This window comes from Pholcus phalangioides, unplaced genomic scaffold, assembly GCF_987345545.1.
Source record: "Pholcus phalangioides strain wild (caught in Gottingen) unplaced genomic scaffold, Ppha-v1.0 ptg000024l_1, whole genome shotgun sequence".
Lineage (NCBI taxonomy): Eukaryota > Metazoa > Arthropoda > Arachnida > Araneae > Pholcidae > Pholcus > Pholcus phalangioides.
In genome coordinates, this window is record NW_028301616.1 from 25,206,310 (window position 1) to 25,220,231 (window position 13,922).

The window sequence follows — 13,922 nt, forward strand, 5'->3', positions numbered from 1 at the left end:
AAAGACATTTAAAATATAATTTAAATAGCATTGAATGCAGATTTGTTTTTCTTAAGATAGTCATAACCCCCCCCCCCTCCACATCCCGGATCCAGGACCCCTCGGCAGAGATCTTTCGTGTGGGGCTCCTCTGTAATGAATTTATAGTGTAAAAATAATCAAAAGTATTTGCCACAGGCAGTTCTGTAAGCCCCACCCTTGTGGGGGGACGTGGACAGTATATATAGACAATGCAATAAAAGCATACTCTATCTGTGGCCCTCACAAAGGTATGACAATGCAATAACATCATTACAAAGCATACTGTTTGCAAGTAAGTGAAGTTTTAAGGTATAATTTTTAATGGGGATTCTCAATGGTTTTTTTTTAACCCCTATAATCTAAATAGCATTGAATACTGTTTGGGAGTAAGTGCAGTTTTTGTTGGGTTTTTCTGAAAAAACCCAAGCAGGAGAAATATTGGATTTTAGGGTTGGGCAAAATCAGACCAGCAGAAGTAGCAGGCTCACCTGAAAAATAGACTTGTTGTTACGGCCTGTTCAAGTATTACGTAAGCAAATTTTTAGCCATTTTTAACCCTCTCCCCTTGTCAGCAAAATTTTGTCATCAGCTCTGTCCTTCTGAATCCTAATTCATATTTTCATAAAGGGTGGTTGATGACATAAGCGTTATCCAAACCCCCCCCCCCACATCGATGATGACGTAATACTTGAATGGCCCCTTATAAACTGAAGAGCCAAAAAAACTGGTACAGGCATGCATATGCAAATAAAGAGATATGGAACCAATCAGAGTACGACACTGCGGTCGGCAACGCCTATATAACACAAGTGTCTGGCATAGTTGTTAGATCGGTTACTGCTGCTACAATGGTAGGTTATAGATTTAAGTGAGTTTCAAGGTGGTGTTATAGTCGGCGTACGAGAGATGGGACATAGCATCTCAGAGGTAGCGATGAAATTTGGATTTTCACATACGACCATTTCACGAGTGTAACGTGAATATCGGGAATCCGGTATAAATTAAATCTACGACATCGTTGCAGCCAAGAAAAGATCATGCAAGAACGGGACGACTGACGAGAACCATTAAACGTGACAGACGTGCAACCCTTCCGCAAATTGCTGCAGATTTCAATGCTGGGCCATCAACAAGTGTCAGCGTGCGAACCATTCAACGAAACATCATTGATATGGGCTTTCGGAGCCGAAGGCCCACTCGTGTACCCTTGATGACTGCACGACACAAAGCTTTATGCCTCGCTTGGGCCCGACAACACAGACATTGGACTGTTGAGGACTGGAAACACGTTGCTTGGTCTGACGAGTCTCGGTCCCAATTGCTTCGAGCTGATGGACGTGTATGGGGACAACCTCATGAATCCATGGACCCAACATGTCAACAGGGGACTGTTCAAGTTGGTGGAAGCTCTGTGATGGTACGGGGCGTGTGCAGTTGGCGTGATATGGGACCCCTGATATGTCTAGATACGACTCTGACAGGTACGTAAGCATCCTGTCTGATCACCTGCACCCATTATGTCCATTGTGCATTCCGACGAACTTGGACAATGTGACACCCCACATGTCCAGAATTGCTACAAAGTGGCTCCAGGAACACTCTTCTGACTTTAGACACTTCCGCTGGCCACCTAAATCCCCAGACATGAACATTTTTGAACATATCTGGGATGCCTTGAAACGTGCTGTTCAGAAGAGATCTCCACCCCCCTCTTACTCCTACGGGTTTATGGACAGCCCCGCAGGATTCATGGTGTGAATTACCTCCAGCACTACTTCAGACATTAGTCGAGTCCATGCCACGTCGTGTTGCGGCATTTCTGCGTGCTCGCGGGGGCTCTACACGATATTATGCAGGTGTACCAGTTTTTTTGGCTCTTCAGTGTATATAAACTCCACATGGTCAAAAATGTCTATAGCTCTTTCTAAACATTGCACATTTTCAACCAAACTTCTACCAAAGAAATTCAGTGAAAACAATTCTCTTTCAATTTTATTCCTTTTTGGTGTCTGCAAACTGTGTGTAGCAAGGAGAATTCCATAAACAAAAAATATGTACCATGGACAAGTTCTTGCATCCCATCCCCAGCTGCCTTCTATGTAACCCACAGGTAGAAAGCCCCCCACCTTGACGTAATATATGAATGACCCCCCCCCCCTACACAGGGGAAGCACAAAAAAACAAAAAAAAAAACAAGAGGATAAACCATTTTCCTCAGAAAATATAGAAAAGAAATTACAGAAGATATTGGCTTTGTTTTCAGCAATGGAAAGGAGGGTGTCTCCTCCTTATAGACCCTCTTTAATTCATTTACTTAGAAAGCATGTACCTTGACCAACATAGATTTCCAGTTTCAACTGATAAACAAAACATTTTACTCATGTATACTTCTCAGTAGGGAATCCAGAGGTAAATGCAGATAAAGATTGTTGATAAGGCTTTCTTTTTTTCTCCTAGAGGATCTGAGGGAAATAATCTTTTTTATGGAAAAAAGTGAAAACCAACCACTGGAATAGGAATTTACCACCTTTCAATTTTTTTCCTTCAGAGATTTTCCCTTTTTTCAAATATTAAGAAGTTTTCTTGACTTTTGATAAATATTTATAATTTTCTCTGACAATTTTCTGATTCCCTGACTTTCCAGGTTGCTGGGAATCCTGCCTTTGTTTACTTTGTTCTTGTACTTATATAATGCATCGCTAAATTTTTGCACAATTAAAATAATTTGAAAGGTATGTTATCCTGTTAAGTTTTATATCAGGAAGTAATTAAGTAATTGTACAGTTTTAACAATTTTACAAATTCTCAAATCTTAAAATTGAATGCGTATATAAAATAGGCTATTTTATTTATGAAGTAACGCTATTAAGGCACTAAGATACAGTACTTCATAGTAAACATGCGATTTTATATAATGGAGCTTCTCTGAAACGCTATTCCAACCATGATCCGATATAGACTTTCAATAATCCAGCAGTTTCTTACAGGTACTTTTGTTCTCTTGCAGAACCACTTTTGAAAAACAAATGCATAAAAACATGTTTCACAGATATGCTGACAAGATGAAAAACATGAAGACAAACAACAAACAAAAAAAACAAAACAAAAACCCGCACATAGCAGTTGTGTGTGGCCTCTAGAACTAATATACTTCCCCTTCCCCCTTATAAAGATCTTAAGGTGTCTATGAAGGGTGTTGGCTCCTGGTGGATGTGGAGGAATGGAAAATACAAATACAATGCCACAACAGGCAAAATGTCCAACGAGGTGGCTGAGAAAAAGATGCCAATAATAAATATGGATTCCATATATTTCAAAAATAGAGCAACCCAATTAAAAATGGGATCCGGAACTTTCGCCCCCGACATCTTGCCCCTGAAACGTTTCGTCCCCGTTACATTTGACCCATGGAAATTTCGCCCCCGACATGTCGCCCCGGTACATTTCACTCCTGGCACGTTTGGCCCCGAAAAATTCATACCTGACATTTCACTTGCCCTGAATGTATGAGTGATTGACTATGTGAGTGACCATGTGAGTGATCGAGTGACTATGAGTGACCAAGTGAGTGTGAAATGGACTGTAGGAGTGCGTTAGTGACCGTACAAATGACTAATCGAGTTGCAGAATGACTCACCACGTGAGTGACCGTATCAACTAGTGTGCAATTGACTTTATGAGTGAATGACCTCATGAGCGACCAAGTGATTAATGTATGAGCGATCAAGTGAGTGATCGAGGGATTGACCGTGTAAGTGACCAAGGGAGTTACCAAGCGATGAAACGTTTGAGTGAATGAGCGCCCAAGAGTGAGTGACCGATTAAATCTTGTGTAAGTTTCCAAGTGAGTGACTGAGTGATTGAGCATATGAGTGACCAAAGGAGAGACTGAGTAATTAACCGTATGAGTGACTGACCGAATGGACGTATGAGTGACCAAGTGAACGACCAAGTGATTAACTGTATGAGTGATCAAGTGAGTGATAGTGGGATTGTCCGTGTCAGTGACAAAGGGAGGAATTCAGCGATGGAACGTTTGAGTGAATAAGTGACTGACCGAATGAGTGACCAAGTGAGTGGCTAATTAAATACTGGTGTAAGTTTCCTAGTGAATGATTGAACGTATGAGTGACAGAGTGGCTGACGGAATGAAAGACAGAGTGAATGCTTGAATAAATTTGCGAGTGACTGAGTGATTAACCGTATAAGTGACCGAGTGGTTAACTGCATGAGTGACCGAGTGACTGTATATGTGACCAGGTGAGTGACGGTGCCAGTGTTCAAGTGAGTGATCAAGGGACTGACCGTGTGAGTTACTGAGTGATGGAACACATAAGTGAATGTGTGACCAAGTGAGTGACTGCACGAGTGACAGAAAGATTGATAAAGTGAATGACTGCATGAGTGTCCGAAAGATTGATAAAGTGAATGACCCTATGATTGACCCAGTGAGCGATTGGCAAAGTGCGAGGGTGGAGTTTGTCTGCAAAGATGATCCTCCTCATCCCCTCCCTTTTTATAGGTGGTTACGTAGCACTGAGTGACCAAGTGACTCACACTTTAATGGATTCTAAGAATTTGGAATTTTCAGTTTAAGCATAAAATATTTTTTCCAAATTTACGACTCACACCGGTGTGGTCACTCACACTATCATTCATATATTCACTCATATGGTCACGCGTACGGTGAAGGTAGGCAAAATGACAGGGGGTCAATTTCCGATTCACTTGATTACTCACTGAGTAACTCATATGGTCAGGGCAGGTGAAATGTCTGGGGATAAATTTTCAATTCACTCGATCACTCATGTATTCATTCACTTGGTCACTCATGCGATCAGGGGAAGCAAAATGTCACAAGTAAATGTCCAACTCACTTGATCACTCATGTGGTCACTCACTTGGTCACTTGTACCATCATTCATATGTTCACTCATACAGTCACGCGTACGATAAGGGCTGGCGAAATATCAGAGATAAATTTCCGATTTACTTGATTACTTACCGAGTCACTCATATGGTCACTGATATGGTCAGGGCAGGCGAAAGTTCAGGGCGAAATTTCCGGGGGCTAAATGTACCAGGGTGAGATGTCGGGCAAAATTTCCGGGGGCCAAATGTACTGGGGACGAAACATGCCAGGGGCGAAATATCGGGAGCAAAGGTTCCGTGAACCATTAAAAATACAATTACAAGCAATATATATATGACGAAATATTATACAATGCCCATAAGAATACTTATGGTTGTCTTATTCTAAGTATGGATAACTTCTCGATTTACCCCAAAATGTTTATCGTATTTCTTTTTAAACGTGCCAATTGTGTTACAATTTACTACCTCTGGGGGTAAGCTATTCCATTTATGTCACGTGTTTGCATGCATCTGCTTCAGCAAACATGACATCAATTTCTTGTTGTACAGCCTACACGACCACAACTTGTGACATCCAATACATCTGGACGGACCGCCATCAATGGAACTTTGGTTATTGTCCAGATGTGCTATAAGGACGCTACAATATCAATTTAGACTTCGATTCTTAGACTATTTATAATATTTTGTGGATTTCTATGCTTGTAGTTGGACTTGTTATTCTGTTATACAAATAGAGACACACACACACACACACACACACACACACACACACACACACACACACATATGTAATATATATATATATATATATATATATATATATATATATATATATATATGTATATATATATATATATACATACATACATACATACAAAAAAAGAATTGAATTTTATGAGTGTGAAATAGTTTCCGAACCAAGCATGGGGTTCCCCCGATGACGACCCACTGCATAGGTTATATTTCACACTGATAAAATTCAATTTTTTTTCCTTTTTCTTAAAATAATTCTTTTTTGTGTATATATATTTGAAAGAACAAGGGAGCAGCACTTGCGCTTTTTGTCATTCAAAGATACTTTTTCACTATCCCTTTATTTTTTTATCTTAATTTCCCTTGTATTTTTATCCTACTACATATATGTATACATATACTCATTTACTAAAATTCAGGATGCATCCATCTATCAGGAAAACGCTTCGATATCTCCTTAAGATGGGAAGCAGGGTGTCCGGTTGTTCAATGTATCTGCTGCTTTGAGGAAAACAATACCAAACAATATTGTGCATTGTAACCCATCCATACCATCTATACAGCTCAATTTTTGCTATGATTTGATTCTGTCTTCTTTACTTGTGCAAAAAATGTCTTGTCTGCATCTTTGTTGTTTCACTTGCATGTGCAATGTCATTGTAGTCAAAACATAAATTCTTGTTCAAAAGAATGAGATTAAAAAGCATGAGAAAAAGGCAGGAAGTTGGTTGACCTTGCAGAGGAATATGTCCCCCTGCAACCAGTTTCCAGGGGTGGGAAGTGACTAAGTCCATTTCGGAGCAGCAAATTCTGGATTTGGAGCAATTTTGGAGCAGCAAAATGTGGGATTCGGAGCAGATATTTATAAATTGGAGCAGTGAAATTAACAAGAATATTTTCGTTAACCCTCAACCCTTTTCAAAATAAAACTGCACTGTCTTTTGCTATGAAACATCTCTTCATCAGCTTGATTTTTGTTTTTGGTGTTTTAGGCTCTTGACACCTTGTTTGAAAGAGCGGCTGTCATAAAATTTTTTGCACCCATCTATTTAGGATGATTTTTGCTTACTGAGGGCACTATTTGCTGCCTTGAACAGCAGCACTTCAAATGAGCTAAAAATTTTTTTATAAGTTTTTAATTTTTTTATACTTGGAAAGAAATTGTTGCAAAATGGGAGAAAATTTCGGAAGTATCAACTCGATGTTTGGCGATTCAGCACTCATTATCTGGCGAGATTGGCGATCTGGCACTCGTTATTTGGCGAGATTGGCGATTTAACGCTCGTTATTCCGCACCATTGGCAATTTAACCCTCGTTATTCGGCAACATTGTCGATTTAGCGCTCGTTATTCGGCAACATTGGCGATTTAACACTCATTACTCGCCAAAGTTTCTAAACTAACATTCGTAATTCGGCGGACATGCGCTTTTTACTCCCGGAATGACAATTTTTTTCACGAAACATCGGGATTTAACACAATGACAATCGACTACAGTAATTTCTGCTGGTTCCAGTGACAACTTTTTTTTTAAACGGAAACACTCTAATTTGCACTTTAAAGCTGAAAGGCACTGCAAACCATCTTCAGTTCCACGGTCACGGACAATATCAGGATTTCGCAATGGAAGCCCGATCAGGGGCCGATAGTTTAAGTATAGTGGAATAAAACACGATCTTTTCATAAAGAAACGTTTCGCGGCTAGCAGGAACAAAAAAACTTTTGGCGTCCTTTCCGAAATTCCGGGCATACTGAAGCGAAATTCGCTATTTGGTGCAGAAAAATGCAAAAATACGCTATTGGAGCAGGATGGCGCAAGATATTAGTTTTGGCGCAGTGTTCCCACCCCTGAGTTTCTTTACTCGAATTGAAAATAATACAGTTACCAAGTGTAATTGCTTTATTTTGTTACAAAAAAAAAAAAAAAAAACCACCAAAAAATAAATAATTAAATTCACTATGCAAACCCATTTCTCAGTAAATTCATAAAATATACAATATTCTAAACCGGGGTGGGAGGTAAAGTCAATTTCGGAGCAGTTCTGGAGCAGCAAAGTATGGTTCAGAGCAGTTTTTTTTTTTGCAGCAGATATTTATAAATTAGAGCAGTGAAATTAACTTACAAGAATATTTTTTTTAACCCCCACCCCTTTTCAAAATAAAACAACTGCACTGTCTTTTATCATCAAACAACTTTTCATCAGCTTGTTTTTGGTGTTTCAGGCTTTTGAGGGGTCTATTTAAGATGAGACTTTTTCCTCACTGAGGGCACTATTTGGGGCACTAAAAATTTTCTATAGGTTTTCAATTTTTTTATACTCTGAAAAAAATTGTTGCAAAATGGGAGAGAATGTCGGAAGAATCAATTCTTCTATATTTCAACATGTTTGGCTATTCAGCCCTTGTTATTTGGCGACATTGGCGATTTGGCTCATTACTTGCTAATATTGATGATTTAACTGCTAATATTGGTGATTTAACACTCGTTATTTAGCAACATTGGTGATTTAACACTCATTATTTGGCAACACTGGCAATTTAATACTTGTTATTTGGCAAAGTTGCTAAATTAGCATTCGTAATTCGGCGGACGTGCTCTTTTACTCATGGAATTAAATTTTTCTACGAAACATCAGGATTTGACGCAATGACAATCGAGTATAGTAATTTCAGCTGCTTGCACAGTGGAGACTTTACTATTCTTCTTGAAAACAGTAACTCTCATTTGCATATTAAAGATAAAAGACCATTGCAAACCATCCTCAGATGCACATTACGGATATTATCAGGGTGTCATGATGGCAAGTCGGATGAGGGGCCAATAGTTTAAATAAGCGGCTGCAGTTATTCCAATCTGATTTTCGGGGACAAAGTCTAGGGCGGAAACTTGCCAGGAAAATTCGGAAATTGATTCAATAATAATAATCCGCTACCTTCTCTCTAATTTCAAAAACTTTCCTGGACTTACGGCAACTCTTTCAATGAGAGACCAGACGGATTATCGTTTTGACGTGCTTGTAGCACTTAAAAAAACTGTCTTGGAGTAAAGGGTAAATAAAAATTACATATTGTTTGATTGAAAATTTTTGTTCAAATGTAAAAAAATATCTCTGTAGTGTTTACAAAGCATGAAAAGCACACATGGTTAGCCCGCAAGTTTTTTTCTCAACACTGTACTTGACTGTGTAGTCAAACTACTTTTCAAGGTCACAAGACAGCATGACTACAGAAGAAGCGCTGCTGAAAAGTAACAGAGGAATAAAGCACGCTGTTATCAGAAAGAATTGTTTGTGGCAAGCAGGAACAAAAATTTTTTGCCGTCCTTTCCAAAATTCTGGGTATACTGAGGCAAAATTTGCTATTTTGCCTATTTGGCACATAAAAATATGAACATACACTATTGGAGAAAGATGACGCAAGATGTTAATTTTGGCGCAGTGTGGCACAGAGTCCCCACTCCTGCTAAACTCATATTCAAAGTTCAGTTAATTTTTGGCTATACATTGCATTTTGTTAATAAACAAACATCTGGCAGACAGGTAGTTTAAATAATTTCAATGTATTCTTTTTTTCAAAGACGTTCCAGTAATCTGGCATACCTCTGGTCTGATATGTGTCAGATAGCAGAAAGTCTACTGTAATGCCAAACTTGTTACAAAATTCTTTGGGACGGAGAGTGGGGTTACAACAGGGTTTGACTGTATTTTTCCACCTTACACTGCAATCTCAAATTACATAATTTCATTTCACAATTGCTTTGTCACTCTCATTCTTTTCCTTGCTGAGAGAACTATTTCTTTCCCCTTTCTTTCTATTTCAAGCAACCCGGAAGCCCTGACAGGGACCCTCCAAAAAATCAGCGAGATCCTATGTTCCATAAAGATTGTAAATGACTCCTTCCTTTGACAATGGCACCTATCGTGTGCTGAAACATGCCCCAGAATTTCAGCTTCTCATTTCCCGAATTCATTGGTTGTAGAGTTCAATAAACTCAGCTATTAGAAGTTATTCTCAATGGCAATCAGAAAATGAGGTTAGAATGTACTTTAACCCTTTAAACAGAACAGCAGAAATCATTGAACTCCCTCCAAAATGCCAATTTTGCAATGCAAATTTTTTATAATGAAGTGGACTTTCCTTCCGATTTCCAGAAGGTGCAAACTAAGGGTATAGGGGAAAAGTGTTCCATTGAAAAATCAACTTTCCGAAATATCTCATCAATGCAGCTTAAAGGGATAAAATACACGTGCCACGAAACACATGCTAAAATACAATGGGACTAGAAGGAAATTTAATTAATTTAAATACAGACTTCTGTATTTTCTGAGAAACGATTTATTTAAATTGCCTTACTGTCCATAAAAACAGTTTCATCACTGAACCAAACCATGTACTTCAGCTTACAGCTAATCATTCTAAAACAATTAACCTCAGTTATGGTTCAATCCTCGACCACAACTAATCTCTCAGATAAATACAAAAAAAAAAAAAAAAAAAAAAAAAAAAAAAAAAAAAAAAAAAGTTTAAAAAATTCTAATTTTATATAAAATACTATATCATGATAATTGAAATCATTGAAACTGAAAAAGTGATTCGCATGTGATTCCAAGAAAAACTATGAAAAAAAAGTTTCATAGGGGTCATTCAAGTATTACGTCAGCATCGATGGGGGGGGGGGGATAATGCTTACGTCATCAACCACCCTTTATGAAAATATTTAATATTTTTAATGGCATATTACTCGATGCGCTAAAAACAAGAAAAACCTTTCGATAATTTGTAAGCACTTGAAGTAGCATTCCCCTCCCCCTTCCCCGAATGGCAGGCTTGTTTTTTATGCTCGTCGAGGGGTTGGTGCGCTAACCCCTCGATGGGGGACTCCTTGCAGTAGCAATTTTTTCCTGTGGTCTTGTCGCCGTTTTTGTTGTACCCCTGTGTCAGGAAAGTTTTCTGACAAGGACGAACCGGGTATCGAACTCGTGACACCTCTAAACATCCTTTGATACTTTAGGCGAGCATCTTATCAACCTGGGCTACCACGCCCTGGATCACTTAAATAATCTGAGAATGTGCCACGGGTAACTTGATGTAGAACTGCACTGGGGGCAACTTAAGTGCTCTAAAACTACTTCACATGTCACTCAAGGGATCTCTAAATGTGTCACGGATCGCTCAAGTGTTCTGGAACTGTGTCCCGGGTCATTTAAGTGATCTGAAAATGTGCCATAGGGTGCTTAAATGCTCTGGAATTATACCACGGGACGCTTAAGCGATCTGTAAATGTGGCGATTAGTTCATTTTTACAAAATTAGGTTAGAGGAGGGCAAGTCGCATCAGATAACCAACAGGGCCATATTTGGTCCTTGGGCAAGGGCCTTTATGTGATTTAACATATGGCTTAAAGGGTGGGACACAATGAATTTATTAAAGATAAATTTTGAGTTCATAGCCTTCAAATAGCATTGAAATTAACAGAAACTGATTAAAATCACATATAAAGAAATTTTTTTTGCATTAAAAAATAAATTTGATTGTCTGGGCGGGGTGGGGGGGGGGGGCGCATGAACCCCCCTATGCTCCCCACCTGTGTACCTCTCTGATCCCACCAATATGTGTTATTATTCATAGGGGTAGAGAGCTGATGACAAAATTTTGTTGACAAGGGGGGGGGGGTTAAAAATAGCTAAAATTTTGCTTACATAATACTTGAACGGCCCCGTATCATAAATTATAAAAGTCAAATGAAATTTGGGGGGAAGTGAATTTGTTTTGAAGAGCCTGGCAAATGAGGTAAAGGTGTTTTTTTTTTAACTCTAAAAATGTGACTTTTGATCATGCCATAACAAGAATATTTAACATTCCATTTCATATAAAAACAGGAAAAAATCTGATGAAAAAGCATTCCATGACGAATAAGAGAAAATTCTTAATATTGGATCATACTCAACCACATGCAGGGAATCATATCTACACTCATAAACAAACCATGCACAATACTGATATGTTCCCTATATTGATGGCATATAAAATTTTTCAACATTCAAAAAAAAAAAAAAAAAAAAAAAGCAACAACTCTGATTTGTGAATCAATATGAATGTAATTATGTGCACTTATTCACGATTCATTCTCCTTGAAAGTAAAAAAAATCATGGACAATTCAAGCACTTCCCAGTGATTTTTTTTAAGACATTCATATAACGATTAATAAAAATCGTGATTTTTTCAAGAAATGGAATCGCGGATATTCTTAATTTTTATTCCACTTCAACGCATTTTTAATTTCAAGTTTGAAATGCTAATTTATTGAAGATATATATTTTTTAACAATTAGCTCTCATTTCTACTTGTAGACAATGCCAAGTTCTAAAGGTTTTGCTTTAAAAAAAAAGCCTTATTCAGCAGAAGTCATTTTACATTTGAAACAGTATTGAACTTTTCCTTCGATAAAAAAATAGAAAGCACGTAGTCATGTATTTTGTATGATCATGTGACTTGAATTTCCTGGGACATTCCCATATTTTTTAATGTAATTTAGGCCACACTGGCTTTTTCATGAAAATGTTATTTTCCATATACATTCTAAAACAAAGCCTACTAAATTTTTATTCTTTATTGAAATTAACCACTTTACGATCAAGGACATAATATTGCATCCAAATGCCAGTGGAATAAACTCAAAAAAGTAGTTTTCTTTCCTCTTCTCATCACTGCAAAGCTTTGCTGCAACCCAATGGAAAAAAGTTCTAAAACGTTTTACCTCTGTGATGTACCTTTTATATACTACTACTACTATATACATCTATAAGCGAAAGACAACAAGTAGGTAAGGGTGAAAAAAGAAATCAATTTCGTACCTACTCTATTACACGTAAGTATTACAGATAAAGAGAGGGAGAAATAAGAGTATAATAGATAAACATAGATATCTCTCTCTTCTACTTATGCATTAGTTTTTTTCATAATTTTTCTTTCTTTCCTTTATCTAACATGCAATTAGGTTAGGACAAGGTTACCATACTTATAGACGATTCATCACACAGAAATCCAAATTTCTTGCCTATTGCTTGTAAACAAAGTGGTTAAGTACTAAAATTATTTTTCCCAATCCTATGAAATGTATTATAATTATGACTTTAAATATGTGTATTTAAATACAAAGGCCACAACAGGCAAATTGCTCACTGAAGTGGCTGAAAAAATTTGCCCATAAAAAATATGGATATAAATATGACCACAAAATACCCGATATAAAAGCATACATCATCATAATCGTAAAATTTAATATATAACACTGCCCATAAAAAGATTATGGTTGTCTTATGAAAGTATGAATAGCTTCTCAATTTATCCAACTATGTTTATCATATCCCTTTTTAAATGTGCCAATTGTGTTAGAATTCAGGACTCCTGGAAGTAAGTTATTCCATTTATTGACTACCCTCTTATAGAAAAACTCCCTACGACACCACTACCTGGAATTGTTCCGTACTAAACGATACTAGTACTTTACCGCACACCAACCGTAATCATACATGGCCATACAGAAATTTCCGACCAGTAAAGATGGGCGGAGAACGAAGGCGCCATCTATCGGTGTGGTCAGCCCAGGCTCGGTAAGTAAAGAACTTGTTTCTGATGTCTTTTGTCCAGATTCAAACCCGTGGACCCTGCCAGTAAATTTCGCAGAGCAAGACAAGCATCTTACCACCGTGCTACTCAGGCACACTAAACGATACTGGTGTCCCCCTTTGTCAAAGCAGTTGATTGAAGGTGCATTGATAATGAATGGTCAATCTTATTCATCCCGTTAAAAATTTTAAACACTTCGATCATATCAACAACTGCGTTCTTCCTCAAGTCTTATGTGCAAACATGAGCATGCATAGCTCTTCTATGTGCCCCCCAATCAAGTTCATCTCACATATTTGTCATATTAATGTTCTTTCCCCCCCCCCATAGAATTTTCATTTAAATCTACTGCTTGAATGCAATGGTGCCTTTTTTTGCCTTTGATGATTTTTTGGCAATTTTAGCAATAACTGGCAACTTTGGCATCATTTTTGGTAACAATTGGTGATTTTGCAGCATTTTTATCAAGGGAAATATGGTCAGCTCACATATACACAACTGGCATTCATTAATTCAAAAGTTTAAAATATTTTGAAGCAATATCTTAAGCACAGTGTTTTGCTGCCAGATTTTAGGCAACATAAAGTACAGAAATATCTCAGGAATGCGTGACCATATAGGCTTTGTTTTCTCATCATTG

At 37.8% G+C, this 13,922-nt stretch overlaps 1 protein-coding gene across 5 annotated transcripts in view; it reads right to left on the reverse strand.

The window, feature by feature from the left end:
• Positions 1 to 13,922, reverse strand: part of pum (pumilio) — a 134,366-nt gene that overhangs the window by 48,751 nt on the left and 71,693 nt on the right. The window lies entirely within an intron of this gene.